This window comes from Ranitomeya imitator, chromosome 9, assembly GCF_032444005.1.
Source record: "Ranitomeya imitator isolate aRanImi1 chromosome 9, aRanImi1.pri, whole genome shotgun sequence".
Lineage (NCBI taxonomy): Eukaryota > Metazoa > Chordata > Amphibia > Anura > Dendrobatidae > Ranitomeya > Ranitomeya imitator.
The window spans coordinates 80512757-80530059 of record NC_091290.1 but is presented as its reverse complement, the minus strand read 5'-3'; positions in this window follow the sequence as shown (position 1 = coordinate 80530059).

The following is a 17303-nucleotide window of genomic DNA, read 5'->3' as shown; positions in this document are numbered from 1 at the left end:
CATGTTCTGCGTGGAGGACGCCATATCCTTCGGCGTCTCATAATGCCTACTGCGCATGTCTAGTTACGTCACTGCTGCGGGATAGATGGCCGGCCAATCACTTAGACTGTGCGGCACCCTCTCATCGCGCCTGCGCGAGTCAGCGCCATATTTGTTGGGGCTTCTTTCTCTTCCCATAGTGCTCCTTGTAAGAGAACACTCAGACCACGCATGCGCGAATCGGCATCATGCTTACTGGGGATTCCAAAATCCTCCCATAGGGTTATTTACTTCTCTTTCACTCCTCGCAGAGGAACCCAAGTCAGGTGCCCATTCCATATATTATAACATGCCATATGGACCCACGTATAGGCGCAAATTCCCACCCTGACCCTCCGGACGGCACCTTACTCAGGCTGTCTCCGGGGGTCATGCGCTATAGCGACCCAGCATTTAACCCTCTCAGGCCAAATTACTGCAGCCACAAACGCAAGGGGTGACAGCGCCCTAGTCCTGGCTAGTACTCAACTTCTCTTTATGCACCCATGTAAATAAACACCATAAAGGGCAGCGTATTTAAGACTACCATTATTACATTTGATTGGCATGCCATCTATTCACCTATATAAATAAAAATCAAAATGCATTTGTTTCATTTCGCAGTGATTTATTGAAATAGTAATATAAATTAAATTTAATTGTCCCCCACACAGTCATGTTCCACTTGGTATCCATCTTCACACCTTGGTGCGTCTGAAAGGTAAAGAGGGGGGGCTGGAGGAACGGAGTTAAGAAAAGCCCCCCATGACTGCGTTGCCAAGGGAACGCAGGGGAGCAATTTTTAAATATGAAGGCAGGGAAAAGCGATTGGTTAGGGGTTGGGGAGGAGTAGGGTGGCTTAGTGGGGGTGGGGGCGGGTCATGGGAAAGTGCGGGAAAGGGGGCCATTACTGGCAGAGCATCTGACCTGAGAAGCCCACCCTCCCTCCCTTGTTTTGGTGTAATGAGGGAATAGTTGGGGATTTTAAGTGCTAAATTTGTTTTTGTAAAGGTCGTTTTTTGCATTATTGTCACAGTGGCTGGTTGGCGGGGGGCGGGGTTCTTGGAGTTGGTTTCATGGGGCTGATCTGGCTTTGGTTTACCGGCTCTGGACGGGGATTTGACCTCGGGAGCTTTGGGGTTGGTTTGCCCGGTAAACGGGTTACATGGTGCCCTCGAGCTGGTGGTTACGGCTGAGGGTAAAGAAGGGGTTTTTTCCATGTTGGTTTTGGGCTTTGCCTATTGGGTGCCAGATTTATTAGCTCCAAGAACCCTCCCCTCAAGTTTTATATAAATGTATAAATGGTTATGTTTGTTAATTAATAAAATGGCCGCTGTGGCCAAAATTATCCAAAAAGAATTAATTGTTGTGTTTTATTTAAGAGAGCCTTAATTAGGCCTGGCAGGTGGGGTATAAGGATCAACGCGGTAAGAGAGGTATGGTAGCTCGGAGGTCCCATTTTGGAATACGCAGTCAAGAATATAACAATAAATAAACATAAGGCTATGTTCACACTTTGCAGATTCCACTGCAGATTTTTCCGCAGCAGAATTCCAAAATCCGCAGTGAAAACCGCAGCGCGTTTTCACTGCGGATTTATCGCGGTTTTTACTGCGTTTTCTTCTGCGGATTTTCAACTGCAGTTTTCTATTGGAGCAGCTGAAAATCCGCAGAAAAGAAGTGACATGCTGCGGAATGTAATCCGCAGCGTTTCCGCGCGGATTTTTCTGCAGCATGTGCACAGCGTTTTTTGTTTCCCATAGGTTTACATTGAAATGTAAACTCATGGGAAACTGCTGCGGATCCGCAGCGGTCAAATCCGCTGCGGATCCGCAGCAAAATCCGCAAAGTGTGAATATAGCCTAAAAGTGCAATCCATAAAAATTAGGTTTATACCCTTAAATAGGCAGAAACACCAATATAGCACCAACGGAGCTTCATATTACACTGTTAGACTCGGTAACCATACTATATTATTCATTCATATGGTCCCATGTATACTGAAGTCTACATTTAACCCCTTAGGTTTAAGGGTGTTTAGCTCGTAGATCCACATGAGCTCCTTTTTCTTCAGCATCTGTTCCCTATCCCCCCCTCTCCTCTGGGGAGGCACTGCATTTATTATTTTAAATTTGAGTTCTTTCTCAGTGTGATTGTGTTCAGTAAAATGTTTTGGTACTGGGAGGTCCATTCTCTTTTTCCTAATAGTGTACCTATGCTGATTCATCCTTACTTTGAATGCACACGTCGTTTCCCCAATGTACCACAAATTACAAGGGCACATCAGTAGGTAAATGACGTAATCCGAGTTGCATGTGAGATAATGTTTAATCTGATACACTTTGTTGGTTTCCAGATGCTGGAATGTAGATCCTTTTATTATGTGTCCACAGTTGACACATCCTAAACAAGGAAAACACCCCTTTTGCTTTCTACCAGTTAAGGTTACCTGTGTGTTCTTCTTAATCAGTCCTATGTCTGATTTGACAAGATAGTCCTTAATATTTCTGTTTTTTCTATAGGAAAATAGTGGTGGCATTTTGAATTCTTTGACATTGGGGAGACATTTTCCCAACGTCCCCCAATGTTTTTTAATTATATTGGCCACATCTCTACTTTCTTCCACATACGTTGTTACCATAGGGATGCGCTCCGGGTATTTTCTCTTACTCATGTTTGTTTTATTTCTAATTAACTCTCTTCTTTCTAATTTTAGCACCTTATCTTTAGTGTCTAGTAAGAGTTCCTTTGGATAACCCCTATCCTTGAATTTTTATAAGAGAATCCATTACAACATCTACCTCTTCCTCATTCTGAACCACTCGTCGCACCCTAAGTAGCTGGCCTAAAGGTATTGACCTAACCATTCTACGTGGATGTTGACTATCATATGTCAATAGGTTGTTCCTATCGGTACTCTTTACAAACAAAGTAGTGTCCAGCCCATGTTCTCTCTGTCTAATTAGTACATCTAAAAATTGTAGTTCTGTTCTAGATGACACTAGTGTGAACTTGATGGTTAGGTCGATGGTATTAAGGTACCCCAGAAAATTCTCCAACGCTATTTGTGTACCAGTCCAGAGGAGGAACACATCGTCCACATATCTCCACCATACCAGCACATGCTGGAAATGGCAAGACGGGTAGATGTGCTCCTCCTCTAGAATTTCCATTACAAGATTAGCATATGAGGGGGCCATATTGGCCCCCATGGCAGTCCCCCGTTTTTGTGCATAAAAGACATCTCCAAATAGGAAATAATTGCGTTTTAGTATAATTTCTAATAGTTGCAATATGAACATCCTGCTTTCCTCTGTGTATTTAACTCCATTTAATTTCTTCCCAACTGCCTCCAGTCCCCGTTCATGATCAATGGATGTATACAGTGATACTACATCAAATGACGCCAGAATTACCTCCTGATCCAATTTAACCCCTTCAAGTTTGTTTAAAAAATCTGTCGTATCTTTTATGTATGACTTACCATTTTTTACTATGGGGTTAAAGATCTTGTCTAGGAAAATGCCCATTTTATTGAAGATTGATTTGACTCCCGATATGATCGGGCGGCCTGGGGGGTTGTTTAACGTTTTATGGATTTTAGGTGTTATATATAACACTGGCGTTCTTGGATGTTCAACCAACAAATAGTCATGTAAATCCTAATCAATAATGTATCCCTCTACAGCTTGTTTCAAAACCATTTTAATTTCCCTATTGATATTATATTTGGGGTCACCTTCCATTCTGACATATACATTCTCATCCTGCAGTTGTCTCATAATTTCTCCAATATACATTGACCTGTCCATGACGACGACAGTGCCCCCCTTATCTGCGGGTTTAATCACGATGTCGTCGTCATGGACAAGCCCCTGCAATGCCACCAATTCCTCTTTTAAAATATTTGGGTGTCTAAATTCTTTGTGAGCATTATTTCTAAGGCCTTCAATATCCATAAGTACTGCTCTCTCAAATGCCTCAATCACACTTGAAGAGGTTGCTGGAGCAAAATTGCTCTCTTTGGTTAGTCCGACAGTTTTTAAATCAAGTTCACTTACTTTTTCTTTCCTAGTGACCTCTTTATCAGAGAACCACTCCTTTAATTTCAGCCTCCTAAAAAATTGTCCTAAATCCAGCTGTAGCTGGAACCAGTCCATATGGGAACATGGGCTGAATGATAATCCCTTGCTGAGTACAGAGATTTCCATATCAGACAGTACCTTCTGGGAAATGTTAATTACGAGCTCTGTTCTTTTTTCCTCAAGTTCGGTTGTCTTTGGGGTTTGTTCTTCTCTAATTTCTTTCTGTTTCCTACGGTGGCGCTTGCCTCCCCTCCTTTTCCGTTTTCCGCTCCGTCCATCACGTCTATGAGAAATACATTTGTTAGTACACCATACATCATTATCATTGTAGGTCCCCTTGTTCAAAGAATAACCTCTTTTTCTCCATGGAATCTTAGTGTTGTCATTTTGCCATGTATACACCTGGCCATTTTCATAATCACTAGAGTCTCTAGTACTCCATTTCTTTCGTTTCGTTTCTTCAAGGTCACTTCTAAATTTAAGCAAATCCTTCTCTACTTTATCTTTAAAAATAGTCCAGTCCTCCTTACTCAGAACATCCTGTATCTTTTTTTCATTTTCATTCACACCAGATTGTAACTTTTTCACCTCTAATTGTAGATATTCTATGTTGAGCAACATCACATCCATTGCATACTTGTTCGAAATCATAGTAAACCTAGTGCAAAAGGTGGAATTATTCAAAAACAGGTTAGGTCTTATATGGGACCTAAGTCCTCATGGTATTTTATGTTCTTTGTAATATTGACCCAGCGTTGTAAGATGCAGTTGGGAACTAATAAGCCGTTTACTATCATTTTCATATACACGTTTCATTTCCATTATCAATGGTTTCTTTAGGAAAGTTGCACCTTCCTCCATATTGCTCAATATCCGTTCCTCATCTTCTACAGTATAACTGAAGACTCCTGGCTCCATGGAGTGTTCCTCCATGTTTCCAAAAAATGGCTTTAGCATGTTAAGTATAAAAAAGATTGTATAAAAAGTAGCTGTGCAAAAATTTCCAGACATCAATATACCAAAAAGAAAAAAGGAACAGCACAGGAATACTTATATATCTATACATACATCCATAGTTATCCATTTACAGATATATAGATTTATCTATGGCTATATCTATAGATATAGCCATAGATATATAATAGCGAGGCCTATGTTTCATACTGAATGTTTAATTACACAAAAAAAAACAGAAAAAATGGCGTGGGCTCCCGCGCAATTTTCTACACCAGAGGGGGAATGCCGACGGCCGGGGGCCAATATTTGTAGCCTGGGAAGGGGGTAATACCCATGGCCCCTTTCTAGGCTATGAATATCAGTCCGCAGCTGTCTGCGTAGCCTTTACTGGCTATTAAAATAGGGGGACCCCCCAAAAAAAAGTGGGGTCCCCCTATATTTTATTGCCAGAAAGGCTACGCAGACAGCTGCGGGCTGATATTCATAGCCTAGAGAGGGGCCATTGATATTGGCCCCCCGGCTACAAATACCAGCCCTCAGCCGCCCCAGAAATGGTGCATCTGTGAGATGCACCAATTCCGGCACTTAGCACCTCTCTTCCCACTCCTGAGTAGCAGTGGGATATGGGGTAATAAGGGGTTAATTGTTATGTTTGCTAATGACAGGTGTTATGAAGGCAATCCAGAAACACAGTGTGCTTAGCGATCAGAGCGCACACAGTGATCTGACCAATACCCAAAAATACAAGAACGAGCTCTGAGACGTGGAAACTCTGTAGACTGCACACCTGATCCTATCCTAAACACAACTAAAAGCGGCTGTGGATTGCGCCTAACAACTACCTAGGCAACTCGGCACAGCCTAAGAAACTAGCTAGCCTGAAGATAGAAAAATAGGCCTGACTTGCCCCAGAGAAATTCCCCAAAGGAAAAGGCAGCCCCCCACATATAATGACTGAGTAAGATGAAAAGACAAAACGTAGGGATGAAATAGATTCAGAAAAGTGGGGCCCGATATTCTAGGACAGAGCGAGGACAGTAAAGCCAACTTTGCAGTCTACAAAAAACCCTAAAGCAAAACCACGCAAAGGGGGCAAAAAAAACCCACCGTGCCGAACTAACGGCACGGCGGTACACCCTTTGCGTCTCAGAGCTTCCAGCAAAACAAAAGACAAGCTGGACAGAAAAAAAAGCAACAAAAAAGCAAAAAGCACTTAGCTATACAGAGCAGGTCACAGGAACAATCAGGAGAAGCTCAGATCCAACACTGAAACATTGACAAGGAGCAAGGATAGCAGCATCAGGCGGAGTTAAGTAATGAAGCAGTTAACGAGCTCACCAGAACACCTGAGGGAGGAAGCTCAGAAGCTGCAGTACCACTTGTGACCACAGGAGTGAATTCAGCCACAGAATTCACAACAGTACCCCCCCCTTGAGGAGGGGTCACCGAACCCTCACCAGAGCCCCCAGGCCGACCAGGATGAGCCGCATGAAAGGCACGAACAAGATCGGAAGCATGAACATCAGAGGCAAAAACCCAGGAATTATCTTCCTGAGCATAACCCTTCCATTTAACCAGATACTGGAGTTTCCGTCTAGAAACACGAGAATCCAAAATCTTCTCCACAATATACTCCAATTCCCCCTCCACCAAAACCGAGGCAGGAGGCTCAACAGATGGAACCATAGGTGCCACGTATCTCCGCAACAACGACCTATGGAATACATTATGTGTTGTGAATTCTGTGGCTGAATTCACTCCTGTGGTCACAAGTGGTACTGCAGCTTCTGAGCTTCCTCCCTCAGGTGTTCTGGTGAGCTCGTTAACTGCTTCATTACTTAACTCTGCCTAATGCTGCTATCCTTGCTCCTTGTCAATGTTTCAGTGTTGGATCTGAGCTTCTCCTGATTGTTCCTGTGACCTGCTGCTCTGTATACTAAGTGCTTTTTGCTTTTTTGTTGCTTTTTTTTCTGTCCAGCTTGTCTTTTGTTTTGCTGGAAGCTCTGAGACGCAAAGGGTGTACCGCCGTGCCGTTAGTTCGGCACGGTGTTTTTTTTTTTGCCCCCTTGCGTGGTTTTGCTTTAGGGTTTTTTGTAGACTGCAAAGTTGGCTTTACTGTCCTCGCTCTGTCCTAGAATATCGGGCCCCACTTTGCTGAATCTATTTCATCCCTACGTTTTGTCTTTTCATCTTACTCACAGTCATTATATGTGGGGGGCTGCCTTTTCCTTTGGGGAATTTCTCTGGCAAGTCAGGCCTATTTTTCTATCTTCAGGCTAGCTAGTTTCTTAGGCTGTGCCGAGTTGCCTAGGTAGTTGTTAGGCGCAATCCACAGCCGCTTTTAGTTGTGTTTAGGATAGGATCAGGTGTGCAGTCTACAGAGTTTCCACGTCTCAGAGCTCGTTCTTGTATTTTTGGGTATTTGTCAGATCACTGTGTGCGCTCTGATCGCTAAGCACACTGTGTTTCTGGATTGCCTTCATAACACCTGTCATTAGCAAACATAACAGTACAAGGAGCCTAACTAATGATTCTCAATAGAGGGAAAGAAAAAGTTCTGACATCCTTTTTTTTTTTTTCTGCTCTGTGTTCACTTTTTTTTTTCCCCTAGACATTTGGGTGATTCTGGACACAGGTGTGGACATGGATATTCAGGGTCTGTGCTCTTCAATGGATAATCTCGTTATAAATGTACAAAAAATTCAAGATACTATTGATCAGAAATCTATGTTAGAACCAAGAATTCCTATTCCTGATTTGTTTTTTGGAGATAGAACTAAGTTTCTAAGTTTCAAAAATAATTGTAAGCTATTTCTGGCCTTGAAACCTCATTCTTCTGGTAATCCTATTCAACAGGTTTTGATTATTATTTCTTTTTTGCGCGGCGACCCTCAAGACTGGGCATTTTCTCTTGCGCCAGGAGACCCTGCATTGAGTAGTGTCGATGCGTTTTTCCTGGCGCTCGGATTGCTGTACGATGAGCCTAATTCAGTGGATCAGGCTGAGAAAAATTTGCTGGCTTTGTGCCAGGGTCAGGATGATATAGAAGTATATTGTCAGAAATTTAGGAAATGGTCAGTACTCACTCAGTGGAATGAATCTGCGCTGGCAGCTTTGTTCAGAAAGGGTCTCTCTGAGGCTCTTAAGGATGTCATGGTGGGATTTCCTATGCCTGCTGGTTTGAATGAGTCTTTGTCTTTGGCCATTCAGATCGGTCGACGCTTGCGCGAGCGTAAATCTGTGCACCATTTGGCGGTACTGCCTGAGGTTAAACCTGAGCCTATGCAGTGCGATAGGACTATGACTAGAGTTGAACGGCAGGAATACAGACGTCTGAATGGTCTGTGTTTCTACTGTGGTGATTCCACTCATGCTATTTCTGATTGTCCTAAGCGCACTAAGCGGTCCGCTAGGTCTGCCGTCATTGGTACTGTACAGTCCAAATTCCTTCTGTCCATTACCTTGATATGCTCTTTGTCGTCGTTTTCTGTCATGGCGTTTGTGGATTCGGGCGCTGCCCTGAATCTGATGGATTTGGATTATGCTAAACGTTGTGGGTTTTTCTTGGAGCCTTTACGGTGTCCTATTCCATTGAGAGGAATTGATGCTACACCTTTGGCCAAGACTAAACCTCAATACTGGGCCCAGCTGACCATGTGCATGGCTCCTGCACATCAGGAAGTTATTCGCTTTCTGGTGTTGCATAATCTGCATGATGTGGTCGTGTTGGGGTTGCCATGGCTACAAACCCATAATCCAGTATTGGATTGGAATTCCATGTCGGTATCCAGCTGGGGTTGTCAGGGGGTACATGGTGATGTTCCATTTTTGTCGATTTCGTCATCCACCCCTTCTGAGGTCCCAGAGTTCTTGTCTGATTATCAGGATGTATTTGAAGAGCCCAAGTCCGATGCTCTACCTCCGCATAGGGATTGTGATTGTGCTATCAATTTGATTCCTGGTAGTAAATTCCCTAAAGGTCGATTATTTAATTTATCCGTGCCCGAACACGCCGCTATGCGCAGTTATGTGAAGGAATCCCTGGAGAAGGGACATATTCGCCCATCGTCATCACCACTGGGAGCAGGGTTCTTCTTTGTAGCCAAGAAGGATGGTTCGCTGAGACCGTGTATTGATTACCGCCTTCTTAATAAGATCACTGTTAAATTTCAGTATCCCTTGCCATTGTTATCTGACTTGTTTGCTCGGATTAAGGGGGCTAGTTGGTTCACTAAGATAGATCTTCGTGGTGCGTATAATCTGGTGAGAATCAGGCAAGGAGATGAATGGAAAACTGCATTCAATACGCCCGAGGGTCATTTTGAGTATCTAGTGATGCCGTTCGGACTTGCCAATGCTCCATCTGTGTTTCAGTCTTTAATGCATGACATCTTCCGTGAGTATCTGGATAAATTCCTGATTGTTTACTTGGATGACATTTTGATCTTCTCAGATGATTGGGAGTCTCATGTGAAGCAGGTCAGAATGGTTTTTCAGGTCCTGCGTGCTAACTCTTTGTTTGTGAAGGGATCAAAGTGTCTCTTCGGTGTGCAGAAAGTTTCATTTTTGGGGTTCATCTTTACCCCTTCTACTATCGAGATGGATCCAGTTAAGGTCCAAGCCATCCAGGATTGGATTCAGCCGACATCTCTGAAAAGTCTGCAAAAGTTCCTGGGCTTTGCTAATTTTTATCGTCGCTTCATCTGTAATTTTTCTAGCATTGCCAAACCATTGACCGATTTGACCAAGAAGGGTGCTGATTTGGTTAATTGGTCTTCTGCTGCTGTGGAAGCTTTTCAGGAGTTGAAGCGTCGTTTTTGTTCTGCCCCTGTGTTGTGTCAGCCAGATGTTTCTCTTCCGTTCCAGGTCGAGGTTGATGCTTCTGAGATTGGAGCAGGGGCGGTTTTGTCACAGAGAGGTTCTGATTGCTCAGTGATGAAACCATGTGCTTTCTTTTCCAGGAAGTTTTCGCCCGCTGAGCGTAATTATGATGTGGGCAATCGAGAGTTGCTGGCCATGAAGTGGGCATTCGAGGAGTGGCGTCATTGGCTTGAAGGAGCTAAGCATCGCGTGGTGGTATTGACTGATCATAAGAACTTGACTTATCTCGAGTCTGCCAAGCGCTTGAATCCTAGACAGGCCCGTTGGTCGTTATTTTTTGCCCGCTTCGACTTTGTGATTTCGTACCTTCCGGGCTCTAAAAATGTGAAGGCGGATGCTCTGTCTAGGAGTTTTGTGCCCGACTCTCCGGGTTTATCTGAGCCAGCGGGTATCCTCAAGGAAGGAGTCATTGTGTCTGCCATCTCCCCTGATTTGCGGCGGGTGCTGCAAAAATTTCAGGCGAATAAACCTGATCGTTGTCCAGCAGAGAAACTGTTCGTCCCTGATAGGTGGACTAATAAACTTATCTCTGAACTTCATTGTTCGGTGTTGGCTGGTCATCCTGGAATCTTTGGTACCAGAGAGTTAGTGGCTAGATCCTTCTGGTGGCCATCTCTGTCACGGGATGTACGTACTTTTGTGCAGTCCTGTGGGATTTGTGCTAGGGCTAAGCCCTGCTGTTCTCGTGCCAGTGGGTTGCTTTTGCCCTTGCCGGTCCCAAAGAGGCCTTGGACACATAATTCGATGGATTTCATTTCTGACCTTCCCGTTTCTCAAAAGATGTCAGTCATTTGGGTGGTCTGTGATCGCTTTTCTAAAATGGTCCATCTGGTGCCCTTGGCTAAATTGCCTTCCTCCTCTGATTTGGTACCTTTGTTCTTTCAGCATGTGGTTTGGTTGCATGGCATTCCTGAGAATATTGTTTCTGACAGAGGTTCCCAGTTTGTTTCAAGGTTCTGGCGAGCCTTTTGTGGTAGGATGGGCATTGACCTATCCTTTTCCTCGGCTTTCTATCCTCAGACTAATGGCCAGACCGAACGAACCAATCAGACCTTGGAAACATATCTGAGATGTTTTGTTTCTGCAGACCAGGATGATTGGGTGTCCTTTTTGCCGTTGGCTGAGTTCGCCCTTAATAATCGGGCCAGCTCGGCTACCTTGGTTTCTCCATTTTTTTGCAATTCTGGGTTCCATCCTCGTTTCTCTTCAGGACAGGTTGAGTCTTCGGACTGTCCTGGTGTGGATTCTGTGGTGGATAGGTTGCAGCAGATCTAGACTCAGGTAGTGGACAATTTGATCTTGTCCCAGGAGAAAGCTCAACTTTTCGCTAATCGCAGACGCCGTGTGGGTCCCCGACTTCGTGTTGGGGATCTGGTTTGGTTATCTTCTCGTCATATTCCTATGAAGGTTTCCTCTCCTAAATTTAAACCTCGTTTTATTGGTCCGTATAGGATTTCTGAGGTTCTCAATCCTGTGTCTTTTCGTTTGACCCTCCCAGACTCCTTTTCCATACATAATGTATTCCATAGGTCGTTGTTGCGGAGATACGTGGCACCTATGGTTCCATCTGTTGAGCCTCCTGCCCCGGTTTTGGTGGAGGGGGAATTGGAGTATATTGTGGAGAAGATTTTGGATTCTCGTGTTTCTAGACGGAAACTCCAGTATCTGGTTAAATGGAAGGGTTATGCTCAGGAAGATAATTCCTGGGTTTTTGCCTCTGATGTTCATGCTTCCGATCTTGTTCGTGCCTTTCATGCGGCTCATCCTGGTCGGCCTGGGGGCTCTGGTGAGGGTTCGGTGACCCCTCCTCAAGGGGGGGGTACTGTTGTGAATTCTGTGGCTGAATTCCCTCCTGTGGTCACAAGTGGTACTGCAGCTTCTGAGCTTCCTCCCTCAGGTGTTCTGGTGAGCTCGTTAACTGCTTCATTACTTAACTCCGCCTGATGCTGCTATCCTTGCTCCTTGTCAATGTTTCAGTGTTGGATCTGAGCTTCTCCTGATTGTTCCTGTGACCTGCTGCTCTGTATACTAAGTGCTTTTTGCTTTTTTGTTGCTTTTTTTTCTGTCCAGCTTGTCTTTTGTTTTGCTGGAAGCTCTGAGACGCAAAGGGTGTACCGCCGTGCCGTTAGTTCGGCACGGTGGGTTTTTTTTTGCCCCCTTGCGTGGTTTTGCTTTAGGGTTTTTTGTAGACTGCAAAGTTGGCTTTACTGTCCTCGCTCTGTCCTAGAATATCGGGCCCCACTTTGCTGAATCTATTTCATCCCTACGTTTTGTCTTTTCATCTTACTCACAGTCATTATATGTGGGGGGCTGCCTTTTCCTTTGGGGAATTTCTCTGGCAAGTCAGGCCTATTTTTCTATCTTCAGGCTAGCTAGTTTCTTAGGCTGTGCCGAGTTGCCTAGGTAGTTGTTAGGCGCAATCCACAGCCGCTTTTAGTTGTGTTTAGGATAGGATCAGGTGTGCAGTCTACAGAGTTTCCACGTCTCAGAGCTCGTTCTTGTATTTTTGGGTATTTGTCAGATCACTGTGTGCGCTCTGATCGCTAAGCACACTGTGTTTCTGGATTGCCTTCATAACACCTGTCATTAGCAAACATAACAATTATGTATGGAAAAGGAGTCTGGGAGGGTCAAACGAAAAGACACAGGATTGAGAACCTCAGAAATCCTATACGGACCAATAAAACGAGGTTTAAATTTAGGAGAGGAAACCTTCATAGGAATATGACGAGAAGATAACCAAACCAGATCCCCAACACGAAGTCGGGGACCCACACGGCGTCTGCGATTAGCGAAAAGTTGAGCTTTCTCCTGGGACAAGATCAAATTGTCCACTACCTGAGTCCAGATCTGCTGCAACCTATCCACCACAGAATCCACACCAGGACAGTCCGAAGACTCAACCTGTCCTGAAGAGAAACGAGGATGGAACCCAGAATTGCAAAAAAATGGAGAAACCAAGGTAGCCGAGCTGGCCCGATTATTAAGGGCGAACTCAGCCAACGGCAAAAAGGACACCCAATCATCCTGGTCTGCAGAAACAAAACATCTCAGATATGTTTCCAAGGTCTGATTGGTTCGTTCGGTCTGGCCATTAGTCTGAGGATGGAAAGCCGAGGAAAAGGATAGGTCAATGCCCATCCTACCACAAAAGGCTCGCCAGAACCTTGAAACAAACTGGGAACCTCTGTCAGAAACAATATTCTCAGGAATGCCATGCAACCGAACCACATGCTGAAAGAACAAAGGTACCAAATCAGAGGAGGAAGGCAATTTAGCCAAGGGCACCAGATGGACCATTTTAGAAAAGCGATCACAGACCACCCAAATGACTGACATCTTTTGAGAAACGGGAAGGTCAGAAATGAAATCCATCGAAATATGTGTCCAAGGCCTCTTTGGGACCGGCAAGGGCAAAAGCAACCCACTGGCACGAGAACAGCAGGGCTTAGCCCTAGCACAAATCCCACAGGACTGCACAAAAGTACGCACATCCCGTGACAGAGATGGCCACCAGAAGGATCTAGCCACTAACTCTCTGGTACCAAAGATTCCAGGATGACCAGCCAACACCGAACAATGAAGTTCAGAGATAAGTTTATTAGTCCACCTATCAGGGACGAACAGTTTCTCTGCTGGACAACGATCAGGTTTATTCGCCTGAAATTTTTGCAGCACCCGCCGCAAATCAGGGGAGATGGCAGACACAATGACTCCTTCCTTGAGGATACCCGCTGGCTCAGATAAACCCGGAGAGTCGGGCACAAAACTCCTAGACAGAGCATCCGCCTTCACATTTTTAGAGCCCGGAAGGTGCGAAATCACAAAGTCGAAGCGGGCAAAAAATAATGACCAACGGGCCTGTCTAGGATTCAAGCGCTTGGCAGACTCGAGATAAGTCAAGTTCTTATGATCAGTCAATACCACCACGCGATGCTTAGCTCCTTCAAGCCAATGACGCCACTCCTCGAATGCCCACTTCATGGCCAGCAACTCTCGATTGCCCACATCATAATTACGCTCAGCGGGCGAAAACTTCCTGGAAAAGAAAGCACATGGTTTCATCACTGAGCAATCAGAACCTCTCTGTGACAAAACCGCCCCTGCTCCAATCTCAGAAGCATCAACCTCGACCTGGAACGGAAGAGAAACATCTGGCTGACACAACACAGGGGCAGAACAAAAACGACGCTTCAACTCCTGAAAAGCTTCCACAGCAGCAGAAGATCAATTAACCAAATCAGCACCCTTCTTGGTCAAATCGGTCAATGGTTTGGCAATGCTAGAAAAATTACAGATGAAGCGACGATAAAAATTAGCAAAGCCCAGGAACTTTTGCAGACTTTTCAGAGATGTCGGCTGAATCCAATCCTGGATGGCTTGGACCTTAACTGGATCCATCTCGATAGTAGAAGGGGTAAAGATGAACCCCAAAAATGAAACTTTCTGCACACCGAAGAGACACTTTGATCCCTTCACAAACAAAGAGTTAGCACGCAGGACCTGAAAAACCATTCTGACCTGCTTCACATGAGACTCCCAATCATCTGAGAAGATCAAAATGTCATCCAAGTAAACAATCAGGAATTTATCCAGATACTCACGGAAGATGTCATGCATAAAAGACTGAAACACAGATGGAGCATTGGCAAGTCCGAACGGCATCACTAGATACTCAAAATGACCCTCGGGCGTATTGAATGCAGTTTTCCATTCATCTCCTTGCCTGATTCTCACCAGATTATACGCACCACGAAGATCTATCTTAGTGAACCAACTAGCCCCCTTAATCCGAGCAAACAAGTCAGATAACAATGGCAAGGGATACTGAAATTTAACAGTGATCTTATTAAGAAGGCGGTAATCAATACACGGTCTCAGCGAACCATCCTTCTTGGCTACAAAGAAGAACCCTGCTCCCAGTGGTGATGACGATGGGCGAATATGTCCCTTCTCCAGGGATTCCTTCACATAACTGCGCATAGCGGCGTGTTCGGGCACGGATAAATTAAATAATCGACCTTTAGGGAATTTACTACCAGGAATCAAATTGATAGCACAATCACAATCCCTATGCGGAGGTAGAGCATCGGACTTGGGCTCTTCAAATACATCCTGATAATCAGACAAGAACTCTGGGACCTCAGAAGGGGTGGATGACGAAATCGACAAAAATGGAACATCACCATGTACCCCCTGACAACCCCAGCTGGATACCGACATGGAATTCCAATCCAATACTGGATTATTGGTTTGTAGCCATGGCAACCCCAACACGACCACATCATGCAGATTATGCAACACCAGAAAGCGAATAACTTCCTGATATGCAGGAGCCATGCACATGGTCAGCTGGGCCCAGTATTGAGGTTTATTCTTGGCCAAAGGTGTAGCATCAATTCCTCTCAATGGAATAGGACACCGCAAAGGCTCCAAGAAAAACCCACAACGTTTAGCATAATCCAAATCCATCAGATTCAGGGCAGCGCCCGAATCCACAAACGCCATGACAGAAAACGACGACAAAGAGCATATCAAGGTAATGGACAGAAGGAATTTGGACTGTATAGTACCAATGACGGCAGACCTAGCGGACCGCTTAGTGCGCTTAGGACAATCAGAAATAGCATGAGTGGAATCACCACAGTAGAAACACAGACCATTCAGACGTCTGTATTCCTGCCGTTCAACTCTAGTCATAGTCCTATCGCACTGCATAGGCTCAGGTTTAACCTCAGGCAGTACCGCCAAATGGTGCACAGATTTACGCTCGCGCAAGCGTCGACCGATCTGAATGGCCAAAGACAAAGACTCATTCAAACCAGCAGGCATAGGAAATCCCACCATGACATCCTTAAGAGCCTCAGAGAGACCCTTTCTGAACAAAGCTGCCAGCGCAGATTCATTCCACTGAGTGAGTACTGACCATTTCCTAAATTTCTGACAATATACTTCTATATCATCCTGACCCTGGCACAAAGCCAGCAAATTTTTCTCAGCCTGATCCACTGAATTAGGCTCATCGTACAGCAATCCGAGCGCCAGGAAAAACGCATCGACACTACTCAATGCAGGGTCTCCTGGCGCAAGAGAAAATGCCCAGTCTTGAGGGTCGCCGCGCAAAAAAGAAATAATAATCAAAACCTGTTGAATAGGATTACCAGAAGAATGAGGTTTCAAGGCCAGAAATGGCTTACAATTATTTTTGAAACTTAGAAACTTAGTTCTATCTCCAAAAAACAAATCAGGAATAGGAATTCTTGGTTCTAACATAGATTTCTGATCAATAGTATCTTGAATTTTTTGTACATTTATAACGAGATTATCCATTGAAGAGCACAGACCCTGAATATCCATGTCCACACCTGTGTCCAGAATCACCCAAATGTCTAGGGGAAAAAAAAAAAAGTGAACACAGAGCAGAAAAAAAAAAAATTAAAAAATAATGTCAGAACTTTTTCTTTCCCTCTATTGAGAATCATTAGTTAGGCTCCTTGTACTGTTATGTTTGCTAATGACAGGTGTTATGAAGGCAATCCAGAAACACAGTGTGCTTAGCAATCAGAGCGCACACAGTGATCTGACAAATACCCAAAAATACAAGAACGAGCTCTGAGACGTGGAAACTCTGTAGACTGCACACCTGATCCTATCCTAAACACAACTAAAAGCGGCTGTGGATTGCGCCTAACAACTACCTAGGCAACTCGGCACAGCCTAAGAAACTAGCTAGCCTGAAGATAGAAAAATAGGCCTGACTTGCCCCAGAGAAATTCCCCAAAGGAAAAGGCAGCCCCCCACATATAATGACTGTGAGTAAGATGAAAAGACAAAACGTAGGGATGAAATAGATTCAGCAAAGTGGGGCCCGATATTCTAGGACAGAGCGAGGACAGTAAAGCGAACTTTGCAGTCTACAAAAAACCCTAAAGCAAAACCACGCAAAGGGGGCAAAAAAAACCCACCGTGCCGAACTAACGGCACGGCGGTACACCCTTTGCGTCTCAGAGCTTCCAGCAAAACAAAAGACAAGCTGGACAGAAAAAAAAGCAACAAAAAAGCAAAAAGCACTTAGCTATACAGAGCAGCAGGTCACAGGAACAATCAGGAAAACTCAGATCCAACACTGAAACATTGACAAGGAGCAAGGATAGCAGCATCAGGCGGAGTTAAGTAATGAAGCAGTTAACGAGCTCACCAGAACACCTGAGGGAGGAAGCTCAGAAGCTGCAGTACCACTTGTGACCACAGGAGTGAATTCAGCCACAGAATTCACAACAGTTAATGTCACCTTGCTATTGTAAGGTGACATTAACCCGAGATGCCTATCCATTATTAGTCCTAGAGTAGTGAAAGGGTTAA